Source organism: Triturus cristatus, chromosome 2_1 (assembly GCF_964204655.1).
Source record: "Triturus cristatus chromosome 2_1, aTriCri1.1, whole genome shotgun sequence".
Lineage (NCBI taxonomy): Eukaryota > Metazoa > Chordata > Amphibia > Caudata > Salamandridae > Triturus > Triturus cristatus.
This window is the reverse complement of record NC_140581.1, coordinates 27,884,470-27,901,755: the sequence shown is the minus strand read 5'-3', so window position 1 is coordinate 27,901,755 and position 17,286 is coordinate 27,884,470. Positions and strand designations below refer to the sequence as shown.

Sequence of the window (17,286 nt, the reverse complement as noted above, 5' to 3'; positions counted from 1 at the left end):
ACTTAGGGGCCACAACACAGTATAGCAAATGCCTCAGAAAAAATCCAGTTCAAATTTAAAGACTGGGCACTGGCCACTCCAGGAAAAAATCCTTTTGCAGCTTTTGCTATCCCAGTAGCCACCCAGGAGGTCAGCCAAGTGAATATTGGAGGCCACGTCTTAGTTCTGAGTGCAAGCGAAAGCAGGTCCAGGCCTTCAGGTCTCCACATAGGTTACTGACAGTAGCTGTAGTGTTTTGCTGTTGTGCCATAGGTCCAGAATATGATATCAGGAGCCAGGGGTAAGGTGCTAACTTTGTTTAATTCACTAGTCAGTGAGTTGGAGTGACCGATTAACACTTCCTGATCAATGGGCAAGAAGTTCCCATGGGCAAACATGCCCAGTTTTACAGGATATCCTGTTGGCCTCATTGCAAACTATCCCACAGTCTACAATTCCCAAAATCCAAGATGGAAGAGACTTTCTGACCCTGAAGAATGCTTGTGGCACACCTTGGGGTGTGTCTAAGGTAAGAGGAGTCCCCTTCTTCTCAGCCACTCCAAACTGGTTCAGAGGCCAGCTCTCAACTCCACTGAGACTAAACCCGGTAAGCTAAATATATTTTGGGACCAAGAGACCCCACTTCTCCAGGCTTTCCTTATCACTAAACAATTAAGGTACAGTTCTCCACTTGGTCCGTTTCAAGCTTGTGGAGTTCCTGGACCCTCCTTAACTGCCTTTCTCGTCCTCCTTGGACATGCCAAAGCGGTCGTGTCCAATCTGAGAGCCTGGAACGCCCTTCCGCTCCACCTCAGACAGACATCGCTCCCCATCTTCTCAAGAAACCTCAAAACCTGGCTCCTCGACAGACCCCCCCTTGATGGACTGGAGCCTGCTAACCTCCCCCCCACCCCCCAGCGCTTTGAGACCCTTACGGGTGAGTAGTCGCACTTAACAAACGACTGATTGATTGATTGAAATATATCATATATTTCACATCCGTTCAAAGACCGCACTGGCAGGTCTTCTGCAGGGAGTCTAATGCTAATTAGTCACCTGACCCTTCAGGGGTGTAAAATCTAACTTTTTTAAAGTTACCTTTTCTGTATAGTTATAACAAATCTACCTTCACCACAGACTTGGATTTTAATCAATATTGACAGTATATGAATCATTTCTGTAGCGCTTCCCATGCCCAATGTAGCAAAAGCTGTACATTGGCTGCACTTCAGTTCTCTCATGAGAACAAATACATCCATACATGGCAAAAATAGCTTTCGGGGCTTCGTCCGTAGAAAAATGCCAATAAGAAATCCTCATATATTCCCCTTTTAAATACTATCTTTCCATACCTTGAGGGTTACACAACCTACTTAGAGGTGACTGATGTAATATTTTTTAATTAAGTTCCCTTTCTGTCAAAAAGGGTTCTTTTGATATGTCCACATGCAGGTTTAAATTGTACAGTCGTCAGGCTACTATTGGTGTCATTACATAAAAGTCTCCTCTGCTTCAAACATCCAGTGCCTCAAACATTCTTGTATATCATCCAGGCCTGGATGTCCAGTGCCTACCTGGAGCTGAATGCAGCCAAGACAGAATTCCCGTTATTTGCCCAGAAAAACAAACAAGAAACAGAGCAAACGTGGCTCAATAGCATGAACCCTGAAGGCATTCAACCCCAAATTTCGCTGAATGCCATGTCACTTACATTCACCGTCAAAAACAGAGGAGGCCTGGTACCAGCTCTCTCGTCTAAAAAACGTGAAACTGTTTATTTTCATTAAGCACCTTCAGAACTGCTGCTCAAGCCCTAGCGCTCTCACATCTGGATGGTAGCAAAGCCCTACTCCATGGCACCTCAGACTGCACATGGGCTCTCCTTAAGGGCATCCCACAGGCCACACCACTTTTCATCCATGGCCTGAAGAAATACGCCCACATCACCCCTATCCGGATGGAACTTCACTGGCTATCTTTTTCACCCATACCGTTGTTTTTTGATTTATTGATTTTATGAATTTGTATAGCGCTTGAATGTCCTGAGGTGTCTAGACGCTAAACACCAGCTGCATCATTTAGAAAGCTGTTACAACAAGCACTCCCACCAATCTTGCTGAAAAGTCCACCCTCTATGCTGGCTCTCGCCACACCTGCAGCCAGGACACCATCAGACTCCAGACTAAGAAGTGTAGCACACTTTATCCACAGAGGCACCCATCAGGGCTGCCACAAGGCTGCCGCGATTTAGGAAACAGTTGAAGACACACCTCTTTAAAGAACACTACATCATAATGTATTAACAATCTACAATCTGGCTACCTCTCTCATCATTTGTTGACTTTATGTTTGGCTATGATCCTGTACAGCGCTCCGCTGCCTTTTGAGTAGGATCTTGCTACATAAATACCACATGCATACAAACATTTGCTAGATTGGTGAACACCATTGTCCCTGAACACTCATTGTATGAAACGGGCTTACTTATTTGCTAAGTGAGAGTCATAAGTGACGTCTGCGCCCACATCACTCTCAAAATTAACCAGCTGTCACTGATTAGGAGAGCGAGGCGCAGAATATGCGAAACACTCCTCCATATGTGGCCACCTCCGGGGCAGATTAGGCACTGGGGTTAGTAGCCCATTGTCCATTAGCCTTAACACCCCTAACACCCATAAATGTAGGTTTTCAGGGGCACCCCAGACACCAGAACCTCGTATTTGGTGAACCTGTTACAAAGGACAAAGAAGAGACCCGTGACGGCTACTTCAGGACCTTCACAAAATAAAGGTGCTATAACCTGCACCAGCTACAACCATCCTGCAACTGCACAACCACAAGTCGTCCCGGACCAGAGACCAGCTCTAAATGAAAGGGAAACCCCTCTGCAAGCCAAAGGCAGCTCCAGACCTCGCTTGGACTAGAGGTACGAGTCCCCTGCACCCCACAGGCAACTCGCACTCCCGGAACCAAAGAATCATGGGCCAGTGGGCCTGCCAAGGGACTGCCAAAAAGTCCAGTGCATTGTGGGAAATGTAGACCTAACCTCCAGCAAGTTTCAGGTGGCTACAATTTCCCCTGAACTTCAGGATGTCGAAATTATTGACAGCTGTGTTTGCTAGTACCAAGGCTTGTTAGTGGCCAGTCCAGCTAGCACCTACTTTGATCGACGCTGTGCCTCGAGGGAACTTGACAGCATCCTCAACCTGTCGCCCCAGTGGCCCCCGTTGTTGAGATTTTGCATCCCCTTCCTTACCAGCACCATCGAAGAGCAAATCCAGCACCCACTGAGCTCCCGTTCCACACAACAGACAGGCCCAACAACACTGCACATGGGCCGTACGATCCAGGTAAAAAATCTATGGACTGTCCAGGTCTGGTCCTTAACCTTCCAAGTGGCCGCATGAGCTTGACCTGCAAGTGGCCGTTTGCCACTCGTCCATTTCTCTATTGACCACAACGTTAACGCTTTGCAGGAGTAAAGTGCACTGATTTATTTTTCCTTTAAAAATCCATCCCTTCGGTTATACTCATACAATTATATTTATTTTGGAGTCTAAAATTATATTAAAATCTGCTTTCTTTTTATAAATTGGTGTTGGATTTCTTTCGAGTTGTGTCGATTACGTACCATCCATGTTAATACTCTGACATGGTTAACACATGAGCTAGGGATTTATTATCGTGAATCCAAAGAACCTATTTGGGGTATCATGAAGGTATGACATAGCAAAGACCCTGCAGCCTCACTGCAGAATACCCCACTTTTCTACAGAGGTGCACACTTTACACAAAGCTTCCTCCACGATAAGAAGGCTGTGGTGGTTTGGCCTGGAATGCCTCGTTCAGTAGAAGGTGTTTGAGAGAGAACACCGGGGTCAGGAGGACAACAGACATATCTGAAGTCCTACCAGACGTGTCCAAACCCCACCGTTAACCTGTTATTCCCAATATTATGCCACCTACACGTTTGATTGAGGAATGTTGTTTTCTGTCCAACTGCATGTGTGCCTTGTGCATTAAGCACCAACAAAGCCAATAGGCTGGTACTGTGTTGGTAATGTGAGGGAGAGAGTGGAGTGAGCTGGACACTAGAGACTTATCTTTCTATGCAGTGGGGGGACGCTGCATCCCCTTCCTCCTCATGGAACTAGAACAATGGAGAACCAATGTCATGACTCAGGCCCCCATAAAGGCAAGAATCCTTTTCAAGTTATTCTACGTCCAGTCCATCTCTTACCTCCAGAACAGGTTGTGCTTGGCCACCAGGTCCACGCCAGTGTCCTTGATCTCACGGATCTTCTCTGCAGACGGCCAGGGCTGTCCAGGACGCGGCCATGGGATGCTCCACTCACTGAAGGGATTCTTGATGACCGGCACCAGGTCCACGCTGATCTCCTTCCTGTAGTAGGTCACCGTGAGTGTGAGGGCGGGTGTCCCCTGCTGCAGCGGCCGGACTGTCACTGAACCTACACAGCAGAAACGTACGGCCGGGGGGGGGGCGGGGGGGGAGGTAAAGTTACAATCGTTCAAAGATTCCAGATGCCATTAAAAATACATCTACTCATCACTTATGTACATATACTTACCATCGTGATATATATATATATACATATACCGCCCAGTTGCTTGAACTTTGAACCCTTACCAATCAGCACTGTTACTTTAAAACTTGTGGTCCAACTCAGTCACATTGTCATGTGATCAAGGCTCGGACGAGCCGAAACGTTATGGCGGCATACTGCACTGAATAAAAATTCTGCATGAAGTACCTGGTCCGTATCTGCTTTGAAGCTGTTCTACGGAATCTGGTGATATATATATATATCTTCAAGGTACGCAGAGGTGGAGTTATGTATAGTAAATCTATGCTAACCTACGTAAACTTACCGTCATGATATGTGTATATCTATTCCCTCATGCCCTCACCATGCACAGTTTTCTCGTCTATCATTTCATTGTAAATGTTGCAGATATATTATCAATGATGTCATAGAAGATGTCATGCGTAATGTAGTATGTGCAGTAATCAGCAATGCGTGGCGAGGGCGGGAGTTCTGCTTACCATAGAGCACGAGTTATAGTTGTTTGAGATCATTATAATTGGTGAATTTCTGTCCTTTTTTTTATTTAAAATGTTACATTGTCACTGAGCATTTCACCTAACCATAACATTACATTAACCTTTGTTTTTTCCCAGTAAACTTCTAGAACTGTTTAAACAAAATCCAAAATTTGCAGCAAAATCCCAAAAAACCTGTTTTGGTCCCAGATGGGGGGGACCTTACCGGCAGCAAGTCTAGGGCTCAGAGTATCCCTACCCTGCCCCAAGGTTTTTTTTGCGTTTATTTACTGACAGCATCCGGTCTCCCACGGAAGAATGCGATTGCCTCTTAGCTGCCAGGTAAGCAGTGCACATGTAGCTGCCCTGCGGCTTTATGCCAGTCCGGCCCTGAGCAGATCCTACTCTCCTACACAAAGTAAACTAGGTCTATTGCTGGTTCATGCACCAAGGGTCACAGCCTGTTAGCAGGAGGTATGCATCTGAGATCGGACTGCAGTTAAGCAAGCCTGGTGGGCTGAGTAAGTTGCTACTCCAAGAAAGGGTGCGGTGACGGCAATAGTGGGTACAATACACACAGTCCCTCAAAACAAATTTGACACCATTAATGTGTTTGCCTTGTTTTAGCAATCAAAAAGGTCTGTGCAAATGTCTGGTGAAGCTCAGCAAAGTATGTGCACTCTGGTCCGAGGGCATGTTACAGGTTGCTTCAGTTGAGCAAAAAATCCCCCGCCCTTGTCTCATGGGAAGACAAGGACTTGAGGGGCCCCTGTAGTCACACTTGTCTCAAGGTGTGCCCCTCGCGATGCTCCTACGTGATGTCCTCGTTGCTTCCCCGCATGGCAAGTCCTTTTCTTCCCATGGGACATCCCTACCCCTAATCCGGGGTTTTGAAGTCTCACAGTAGAGTCTGACAAAGGTCAACCGACTTAAGTGGGTTCATCTTAGTCTCTTACAGACTAGATAGGAGCCCATTTTCTCACGTCCTGATGAATGCCATGGACCCTCCTGGCCACGATGGCAGAAACATGTTGGCAACACTGATGGGGATGGGGTACTGCACCCCTAAGTCCCCTCTATTAGTTTTAATATTGAGCAAATACTGCGCAATTAACATTTTCATGTAGTTTTTGCATCAATTTTTAACACCACTCAGTAACCTTCCTAGTACGGGCCCCCGCTTAGTTGTAGAAGTGCCTCCCTGTCTCCAGGTGAAGGCCCGCCCTCTATCACACGCGGTTTTTGGAAAGCGAGGACTGCCGATGGTGAAGCATGACGCCTGGTGGTGTGTGAGGACAGTCCTTACACTTTTTTTGAGATGCCCAACACCACATAGGGACTAGGCATAGCGTGCCGCTACCTTCTTTAGGAATCAGACACCGAGCCGGGTGACAAGATTTAGAGCCCTGTACTGGAAACATCCGGCGCCCCTGGGGGGCGCTCTAACACCAAGGAAAACGCGCCCCTTTTCCATTAGCTAAATGGGACATGGGGAAGGAGGCTCTGCTCCCCAAGGAGTGAACGACCCAGAGAAAGGAGGGACAAATAGCAAAATAACCACAAGGAAGCAAGAGATTTCAAAGGACACTGAAAGGATCAAGTTAGAAGCAGTGGGCTGGGCTGAACCCCACAAAGAAGTAGAAACGAGAGGTCTGGAAAGCTCGACCTCAAAACGAAAGCTAGTCTGCCCTCTCATTCCTCCAGTCCGAGCACTATTAACAAACCCACGGCTGAGGGGGGGGGGGGGCGGGGGAGCCCTTCTCTAGGAACAGCCCCAATCCTTGTCAGGGAGAAGAAAAAAAGTCATTAAAAGAACCTGTGTTTGACCCGCTGGTGGCTTGACACCAAAGCAGTCAGGCCTTAAAGTATTGCGCAACACTATAACAGTAATAAAGTGACAACAAAAGAATTTTAAGAACAGTAAGCATGGTAATATCGCACCTATGCAGACAGGTGCCTGCAAGCCTTTTACACATGGCTTTGACTCGGACGCGCTTACCTGCCCGGGAGCTGGTGACGTCACGGACGAGCGCTTTGAAGCGCTCCATCACTCGGCCAGGGATCAGCATGTTCACAAGGACATAGTTGTAACCAAAAAACCATTAGACGGGAGTGACCCAGTCCTGCAGGCTCGCGGTCCCCGCTCCGTCCGCCCCTGCGTTCTTGGTGAGCACCACCGCCTGGAAGGAAGCATCGGGGGGGCTTTCACTCACCCCAAGCAGGGAGGACGCCGGGGCCAAGGAGAGGTCCGGGACCCCGCTCAGCTCCACCAGCAAGTCGAACTCGTCGGGCTCGGACACCTTCAGCCCCTCGATGTAGCTGCCGGACCTCAGGGGGACGGAGGAGAACCGGTGATCCTGGGCACGGACCTCCTTCAGGATGGGCTCCACCGCTGCCAGCACCCCTCTCAGGGCCCGGGAGGTGTCCTCCCTGCGGATCAGGACTCGGTCCTTCAGGAAGGTCTCCAGCGCCCCAGGGGCCAGGGGGCCCCCGCTTCCGTGCAGCGCGCTCATGTCCAAGATTGGCACAGACATTAGACACCTCTCTTCTCGGCACCTGCAGGAATGAGCCGACAGCGGTCCCCAGTTCATATAACCCGCGCCTCGCCCGTCCACGCCCAGGGGCGGGGACAGTGCATGAGCGAAAAGCACTGCGGGAGCCATGCCTAGTCCGAGGATGACACCATGCACAGTGGCGCTCCAGAATGTTCTCCCGGGCAGCTGGGACGAAGGAAGCAATGCCCGCTCCGGGCCCCCACCAGTGCCCGCCAGACAAATGTGATACAATAGAGGCGCACAGACCACCCACCAGTGGCGTCACTAGGGTTGCTGTCACCCGGTGCGGGTAACTCATGGTGTCACCCCCTCACGACTTACCGCATGGACCTCCTCCGCCCGAGTCCGCCAGTGGACACAGTTGGCAAATAACGGGACCATACAGAATCCTCAGTAACGTTTGTAAATGTAGGTCCTATATTTACAAAATGTGCCTGTTAACAACAGTGTGATAATGATTCATTAATCAGGTTGTACAGTGGGCTACCTGCTAGTCAACAGTTTATTGGAATTTATAATATCATAGGTATGGTACTTTGTACTGGTGTGGTGTTCCCACTATCCTTCAACACGATATATCAGTGGTCGAAGTGGGGGAAAAAAAGTAGGGGAACTGTGGGCGGAGAATCAAAGGGCGGGAATAACCCAAGGATTGGATCAGTGGGCGGAGCCAGAGGCGTGGCCAGAATGCGCAAACGTCCCAATTTTTTGTATTTGTTTGGTTTCACTGCCCAGTTTTATCAACCAATGGATACACATGATTATTTAAGGTTATAATGAGTTATTGACAGTAAAATGTGTTCACAAAGTGGGATATGCTTCTAATCACAGAATGTCCCCAAATACAATAAAATGTGGAAGCACAAGCCATTTGTCTCCGAGCCATGGAGTTTCTGTCATCAGCACTTCTCCCTTTTCCAAAACAGCAGTTCAAACATGAATGGCTAAAAATCCTAGTGTGCAAATGTTTTCTAAATAATAATGGCTCTGCCATATTTGCCTCATAATGCAAGATCTGTAGCATGATCTGATCATTTAAACTAATAAATTGTTTGTTGCTCAAACGTATCAAAAGTTAATAAAAAATTTGAATTGTGTTGCTGCGGAGTAGATGACAGTTAATAGCTCACTGTTCTATGTTAGGATTTTAATTTATAAACTACAAGTAACAAAAGGATCTCTCTGACAAAAGCAGTAGCCCACTGGCCTATTTACATTATGTGCACTTTGTGATCTGCATGGTACATGTTCTTTGCAGCAGGTACATTAACCCTCTGACCTACCTTTCCATGAGTCAAATCTTCCATTAGACAAAATTCCGATCTCTCTCTAGGAAGAACATTAATCACCAGAGTCATCATGACATTTTTATTGTTACCGAAAATTACTGGAGGCCAGGAAGGAGGCAGCAAGCGCTTTTAAAACCATAATATACTTGCAAAAATGATGCCTCCACCGAAAGTGAGCACCTGGTGCGGTTGCACCGCCCTAGAGCTGGCCCTTCTCAAGGGTCCTGTGATCTCAGTGACAGGGTCACTGTTCTAGGGTGTACTGCTTCATAGGCCTGCCCGCAAGACTGGAGGTGAACTTCAGTATGAATAGTGGTGGACAAACCTTGAAGGTTAACCTACACTTGTCATGCTAGGGTCCACCTGCTGGTGCTACCACACCGGGGCTTCTAATGTCTTGCGAAGCCTTCTAAGGTCTAGCATGAGATAGTGCTCTCTCAGGAGAGTGGTCTGGCGGACTGGTTATTAAGGCTAAACCTGGTTCCCCAGTTCCAAATTCAGCAGCTCTGGCCATAGTGCCACATCCTCTCCCCCACTGAACACCATACTGCCCCACTGAGGAAAACTCACACTGCCTTCAACTACAACCCAATTGTTGCCAGCTATAAACACCTGGATGCGGCTCAATTTAAATTACGCACTGGGCAAGAGCAATATGTGGCCTACAAAAAAAAGTGACAGCATCCTGGAAAAAGCAAACAATCATAGGGAATGCAACATTTTGCAAACCATGTGAAATGTAAGCAGGCACAACATGGTTACCTTAACGCTTTTACACTCACTGTTCAGAAATCAGTGAGTGCTTTTGCCTGAAAAGTTAAGGACAAGACAACAGGGCCCTGAATGGACCCATTTCAATGGCCATTTCTTATATCCTTACAAAACGTAAGCAGTATGGTAAAAGAAGACAACATCCCTAGATACAGAGCCGCAGTACAAATTTTGTTTTTCAATCCTCACATTGCAGTACCTCCAGGATTGGTGCACTAGTTCCAAGCCCAGGGAAAACAAAGACAAGAAAACAAAAATAGCGCTTCACTGGCAAACTCTGTAAAAGTGGCGCTAATGTGTTTGGGTGTGAATAAAAATCAATCTGGACAGTTTGCTACCACTCTGTCTTACTTTATTTAGTTATTTATTTTTCATATTTTTAAACTTTTATTCCTGATGCTGCATTTTGGAATTAAATGTCAGAAAAATACGACATTGATTTCCAGCAAACGTGATTTTCTTTTTTGGATCCATTTCACAGGGAAGCAAATAAAAGAAAGGAGAGGAGACAGGGTGCACTGCGCACAGGTACGTCCTCTTCCTAAAAGGTTAGGTTGCTCTGCGCACACGGGCCCCAGGGCCGGCTTTAGCGCTGGTGGCGCCCTGTGCGACAATGTTTGTTGGCGCCCCCCCAATGACCACCTCCACCACGGATTCTCTCACTAGCACCCTTTAACAGTGACCAAGTCACCATAACCACACTCTCTCAGATGCATTGAATTAGTTATATAGCGCCACTCATACCAGTGTAGGGTGTCCGAGCACTTTGCATCACACATTACACAGAGACAATCAATCATAGGTGTGTAAATCCGTGTATAGGAAATGATACATAAACCAAAGGACTGAAAGTGTAGGAGTCACATGTCATCCATACTGGTAGGCAGTATAGTGCTTGGTGTGGAGAAGCACAAACGCAGAGTCGAAAAAGAAACAGCATAGTTGGGAGTTTTCTTTAATAATAAGAATCTATTTCTGGCCAAATTAACCCTTTTTGCAACATTAATCAATGTTCTAATAATGTATATTTTGAGGTGTGTATGCAGTTCTAGGATGAAAGTTAATAGCTCACTGTTGAATATTAGGACTTTAAGTTATAAATTGCAACAAAAGGATGTCTCTTTTGAAAGCAGTAACCTGCTGATCTGCACTCTGTAATCTACTTGGCACACGTTCTTTGCAGCAGGCATATTAACCCTCTGCACTAACTTCACCTAAGTCAAAACCTCAACTTTACAAAACACTGATCTCTCTCCAGGAAGATAGTTAATCACACCAGTTATCTTGACATTTATGTGAGGCTTGTTAATTGCTGGCGGAAAGAAACGCTGCAGCAGGTGCTTCAAAGCGTAATAAACTTTCTAACACGGCGCCCCCAGGAAGCCATCACCCGGTCGCACCGCCGTAAAGCCGGCCCCTGACGGGCCCTGTTGGTGTCACCCCACTTGAGGGTGTCACCCGGTGCGGTCCGCACCCCCCGCACCCCCATAGTGACGCTGCTGCCACCCACCCCTTAGGGTGGTCACCTTTTTAACGCTTTAAGGGCCTCGAGGCACAAGAGATCCCCGGAGAAGTAAACGTGTGGAACAGACGAGGCAGTGGTCCAGGAGCCCTGAGAATGGAAGAAAGTTCCCAAAAACGGAGCCGGTGGCTGACCGTAGCCGCTTAGGCAGCAAGGACGGGGGAGAGGAGGGTGACCAGCCGTCCATACATTTCACGGACCCTCCGTAACTTGGATCTCACGTCCGTTGTCCCTGGCGAATAGGGTGACCAGATCTTGAGAACCAAAATCCTGGACATTTTGGAAAAAAAGAAGAAGGACTACAATTTTCCATCCACTGAATAGCTGCAGAATGACAGCTCTCATCAATATAGGATCACAGAAGATGCATAAAGAAAATATATAAAATGTAATTTCTACAACCAACGTCATGCCTATTAATTAAATTGCTTTCTTATCACAGCTGCTAACTAGCATAGCTTTAGAACACCCAAAAAAGTGCCTCTCACTGTTTTCAGCCGACCCCCCTCTAAAAACGGGACATGAGCCAAAATTGCCAAAATCTGCCGGGACAACTGGTGAAAAAAACTGGACTGTCCGGGTCAATCCAGGACGTCTCGTCACCCTACTGACGACCCCTTTTACGGACGCCTTTTGTCCCTGATTTTGGGCATTGGGGAACATCACTGTTCCCCCGCCACAAGCCTCAGCTCCCTGATGGGGCCGCCCCGCACTCCTCCTCGGAGCACAGGAGCAGCCCCACCCCACCCATTGTCATTCTCTCTGCGGCTGATTGCCACATACAGAATGACATTGGGTCAGTCTGGGCTGGTACAGCCTGTGGTGGCCTCCACTGCCTCGGTCTAGGGCAGGACATTCAGTCAGGTGGAAGAAATGAACAAAAACGCCCATGCTGCAACACGAGAATCCAGTGGTGGTGTTAGAATCCGGGTTCTCTGGTTGGCACAGGTAGGTACTTGTATCAAGCAGGGAACCTTTCCTCCAGTCAGGGTAGGGGGGTAGACTCCAACAATAAACCCTGCTCACCCTCTAGGTAGCTTGGCGCGAGCAGACAAGGCCTATCTCAGAGCGTTCAGGTTAAGCATTTGTGAACACACACACAGTAACTCAGTGACAACCCCACAAATGGACTCCACACTGGGATATTGATGGAGGGTCTCGAGCCACCATTTAATAACTTAAATACCATTCCCTAACCTACCCTGACAAGATGAAGTGTTGATGTCAGGCCCCTGCTCCCTGACACAAAACCTGAAAACATGCTAGAATTACCATATGTCCACTGAGCATAGTGCATACACATAGAAGCCCATAGAACCTGTAAACCCAGCAGACATAAGCCCAAATAGGAGGCCCAAGGCCCAAAGCCCGCCGCCCCATGACATCAGTATGTAACTCAGAAGTTACTAGGCCCGGGGTTTTCAGAGCCTGCATTTCAGTTGCACCAGAAAACACGAGGCAGCCCAAGCCATCAGAAAAACACAGTAATTTTCCACAGTTACAAGGCCATTGCACACCCACACGTAGACAGAAAACCAGCTGGTACAAGTTGGCACATTGTTTATCATCGCTGAAGCCCTATTTTTGGAAGTTAGCTTGCTCAAGATAAACCGCAATGTCTGATGAAAACTGCACCTGCCTTGTGGGTGTTGGTCACATGCATACTGTAAGAAATGTACGTGATCACAACATTTCCTTTGTTTATACGTTGCGGTCAGGCATGACCTACCAACCGTTGTGCCACCTGGCCACCTTACCCCACCCACGGTCTTAGAACACATGCGGTTGACCCTTTCCTGTATCTTGGAACACATGCGGTCAAGCCACCTGTTGGCAAAGGCGTCAGAAAATACGTCAGGTCCACCCCTGGTTCCCCATATCAAGATATTTAAGATCCAACACGACAGTTAGAAGGTAGAACTTTTCTGTGCTGTCCACAGGCCTGTTCTCCAGCCGGCTGCCTATCTGATTTGGGACCTTACAGCCAATTTCAGGTAGAACATCCCCCTCTTTGGGGATTTTTCTTTATCTCTTAAAGATATCCTTCTTAGCTCTGCATTTTTGATCCACACCCATTCCCTTGCATTTCAGCTTTTAGTAATTAAGTTTAAGAAGATTATTTGTCTTAAATTAAGGTTGCCTCTGGGCACTATGCTTCCCTAGGATAGCTTCTGCTTCCATTTAAGTTGTCTTGAACATATTTTCAAGGTCTTAGCCGTAGCAAATGTAGTCACTTTGAAATGTTTTAGCTACCTAGATCTTTATTCACAGACATAGCTTTATTTGAAATGATTATCTGCAAAAAGAATGCATTTCAGGAGCATCTAAACTTGCTGAGGGTTTAAATACGCCATATCATTAAGGGATCTCCAACCGATCCATCTTATCATCTATCTTTAGTCAGTATATTGCTTAAGAGTATGTGCTTATGATATTTAAATGCTTTCCCTGGCAGAGTGAAGCCAGACTTTTTGCTGAAGTTTTTAGCCTGTGTAACGTGAATCCTCTTTCACATATTTAGCATGCTTGAGTTAATTAAATAAAATGTGCCACTCCAAAATAAATGCCACTGCGTCATCTCACTTCTTTGTTCCTCATTTCAGTAACTGTCGAGCTGGTGCCTGTGATCACCCACGGGAGGTATTTTGCATTCTTGAGGGGCAGTGACCACGCCCTTGGGGCTCTGATCAAAGATCTCCCTTTCTCATCTGGCGCCCAACGTCTCATCGTACCACAGCCTATGGTGGAGGGAGTGCTCCTCCAGGGGCCACCGTCGGGGGTTCGGCAGCACCAGTGCAGACCTCGGGTAAGCCAAGGTTTTTTTTTCCCTTGCATTTCCTTGGTCACGCCTGGTTACCTGCGAGTACCGCTGTCGGTTGGCACTGACTGATGCACACCTCGCACCCTACGGCACTCTCTCTCTGGTCACGATTTTCGAACTCTCTTTCCTTCCTGTGTGGTCCTGCCCTGCTTCGTTCTCTTCTATTAATAACTTCCTTTTCCGTTTTTTTCTCGCCTGCAGGCTTGCGGGTAAAATTATATTTCTCTATCATTGTAACATTTTTCTACTGCTTTAATGGGACATGAGACAGGATTAGCCCTGACGTGTGTAGCCATGATGTGTGTGTCTCACGCCTAGGTGACTGTGAGACAGTGCTTTTTGAGGACACACAGGATTAGCCCTGTTGTGTGTAGCCATAGTGTGTGTGTCTCACGCCTCGGTGACTGTAAGACAGTGCTTTTTGAGGACACACAGGATTAGCCCTGTTGTGTGTAGCCATAGTGTGTGTCTCACGCCTCGGTGAATGTGAGACAGTGCTTTGAGGACACACAGGATTAGCCCTGTTGTGTGTAGCCATAGTGTGTGTCTCACGCCTCGGTGACTGTGAGACAGTGCTTTTTGAGGACACACAGGATTCGCCCTGTTGTGTGTAGCCATAGTGTGTGTGTCTCACGCCTAGGTGACTGTGAGACAGTGCTTTTTGAGGACACACAGGATTCGCCCTGTTGTGTGTAGCCATAGTGTGTGTGTCTCACGCCTCGGTGACTGTGAGACAGTGCTTTTTGAGGACACACAGGATTAGCCCTGTTGTGTGTAGCCATAGTGTGTGTCTCACGCCTAGGTGACTGTGAGACTGTGCTTTTTGAGGACACAAAGGTCTCACTCTTTCTCTTGATCCCTTGCGCCTCTCCTTCCGAGGTTGAACGTCCTCTGTGTTGATTCGAGGTTTTTTTCACTCCTCATTGTGTTTTATTTGTATTGACTTTGCATTTCGCCGCTGCCTTTTGCATTTTATCTACAGTGTGTTTTTCTCTTCCATAGGATCCCTTTTTCTATGCGTGCATCTCTTCTTTGCCCGTTTTATACTTTCGGTTCACTTTATTTCACAGGTCTCTCTCTCCTGTCTTCATCTCTTCCCTTGACGACCTCATTCTGCATGAATTGGGTGTGACATTCTTCTCTTTTATTGCACGGTTTCTTCTTTGTAAATATCGTGTCTTTCCCCGACGGTCCATTTTTGCTGCGCAGCTCACTGTTGCGGAAAAGGGGAAGTCACTTGTGGTCACTGCAGACTTCACCCTCCTTCTTCCCCCTTCGTGGGTTTTCAGCACGGCTGGCTCATCTGCGCTGTCATTCGATTATAACTTTCTCCTTTTCTCTTCTACTTTTCTCTTTTATTTCTAAACTCCTCTCACCCCTTATCGTCTTCTTCTCCTCTTCCCCCCTCCCTCGCCCTCTTTCTGTACACGCAACAATATACGCTGCTATCATCTTCCCCTCTCCCTTTTTTTGTGCTCACTGTCTTCTCCTCGGCTTCAGATCTCTGCTCTCCATGCACCTTCTGTGCCCTCTCTCTCTCTCCTCGGTACTGTGCACACCTCTCTCTATCTCTCCCTTTTTTTTTGTTTGTTTTTTTAACTCGTGTTCTCTCGCACTGCGCTCCCATTTCTAGGCCTCTAGCGAGATTTAATATCTAGGTCTGTTTACTGTACTTACTTCTATTTTTTACGATGCATCTTCTATATTATTACGTAATTTATTTTCGAATAATATGTCATGTTTAATGTTTGTTTTTTATGTTTCATGTTTTTTGTCGTCACTTTGGCCATGATTGTACCGTCTTTAGTCTTGTATTATGTTTATTGTGCATGTTCCCCGTAACATAGCGCCTAGTCACGTCCCACTCCCGCCTCTCCTTGTTGCTGTCCTGACATCTTCCCATGCCCCCTAGGTGTCAGACCGCCAGGTACTAAGTCTTCCTGTTGCTGCCCTGCCACTTTCATCCCCCCCTAGCCGAGTGTCTTAACTCCCACTCAGTGCCAGTTAGCAGTAGTCTGGGTTGCCCTCACACTCCGTATCGCATCTTCCCTTTGGCTTTCCGCTCACTAGGTCACTCTCCCCCCCCCCCCCTCCGCCCCGTGAGTCTCTTCATCTTGTCTTCCGTTCATATCCACACATTCATTCATTCATTACATATTTGTCTATCATTTGCCTTGGCAACTGATAGCCAAACAGGGGGAGAAGTATTCCTCCCTCTCACCTTGCAACCCTCATCGTGCCCTCTCTCACCGCTATATCCAATACCCCCCCCACTTATCATCAATTTCAATATCCATCTAGTGCACGGCACTGCTCTAGCCGTCCATAACACTGCCTTTAATGAACTAACTGAACTTACAGACTATCAACGCGACATCCTCTCTGCCACGTGGGAAATTCTCAGGGTCACCTTCACCCCCCATATTCAGGTCCGCTTCTCTACGCTATCCTTGCCCGACCTATTTGCCGCCCACATACGTACATTTCTCGCCCCGCCATCTCCAGACACCACTCGCCCTAACTTGGTTTGGCCTGGCCACTTATCTAACTCTTCCACCCTATCCACCCCCACTCTGCTTCTTCTGAGTATTCCGGTCCTTCAGAATGTTCCACTACCTCCCCCATTGTGATTATCGCTGACGGGGAGTCTTCACTAGACTCCATAAAGTCTGTGGCTTCATCCGAATCAGCCACTCTCCCACATTTAAGCGCCCCTGCTTCTCCCACACTCTCTGCCTCCGCCTCTTACCCCTCATTTGACCACGCACATTCTCTGGATCGCCCATCCCCTCTTTTAAGGGCACTCCTGCACGAGTTTTCACAAGACTCTGCGTCCCTGCCTGCCCTTGCAAGCCCACCCCCTTGCTCCAGCTCAATCTAAAAGGGAATGACCGACAATTCCCACGACGACACCCCACCACATTGTTCCTCTCAGGCTTACATCGTGTGATTCCCACACTAGTGACCCTATGAATAGGATAGTGAACTCTTTTGTATAATAAAACAACGACTGGCTTTCACATATATTTTATCTTACGACTCGAAAATTGGGAAGGCACGACCAAAGTAACAAGTTATTGGCCAAGACACCCACTTCTGTCTAAGATTGCCGACTCCTGCTTTTGGTGGCCAGCTCCACTTCCCTGGTTGCACTCCTGCCCAGGACCACGAATTACAGGATGGTATATACCTCCGTGTCCTTGAGGGTGTAGGAGAAGAACTGATACTGGATCTCAATTGCAGCCACTAAGAGAGAGAAAAGCATAGGCAGAGTTGTTTCACAGTGA

At 47.5% G+C, this 17,286-nt stretch overlaps 1 pseudogene across 1 annotated transcript in view; it reads right to left on the bottom strand.

Annotated features, from left to right (window-relative positions):
• Nucleotides 1–7,587, bottom strand: part of LOC146863645 (protein mab-21-like 3) — a 116,404-nt pseudogene extending 108,817 nt beyond the window's left edge. The window contains exons 1-2 of the transcript XR_014976555.1: nt 7,041–7,587; nt 4,220–4,448 (exon numbers count right to left, since the gene is read on the bottom strand). The product of XR_014976555.1 is annotated as a protein mab-21-like 3 (transcript). The remainder of the gene's footprint in view (nt 1–4,219; nt 4,449–7,040) is intronic.
• Nucleotides 7,588–17,286: the final 9,699 nt, after the last annotated feature.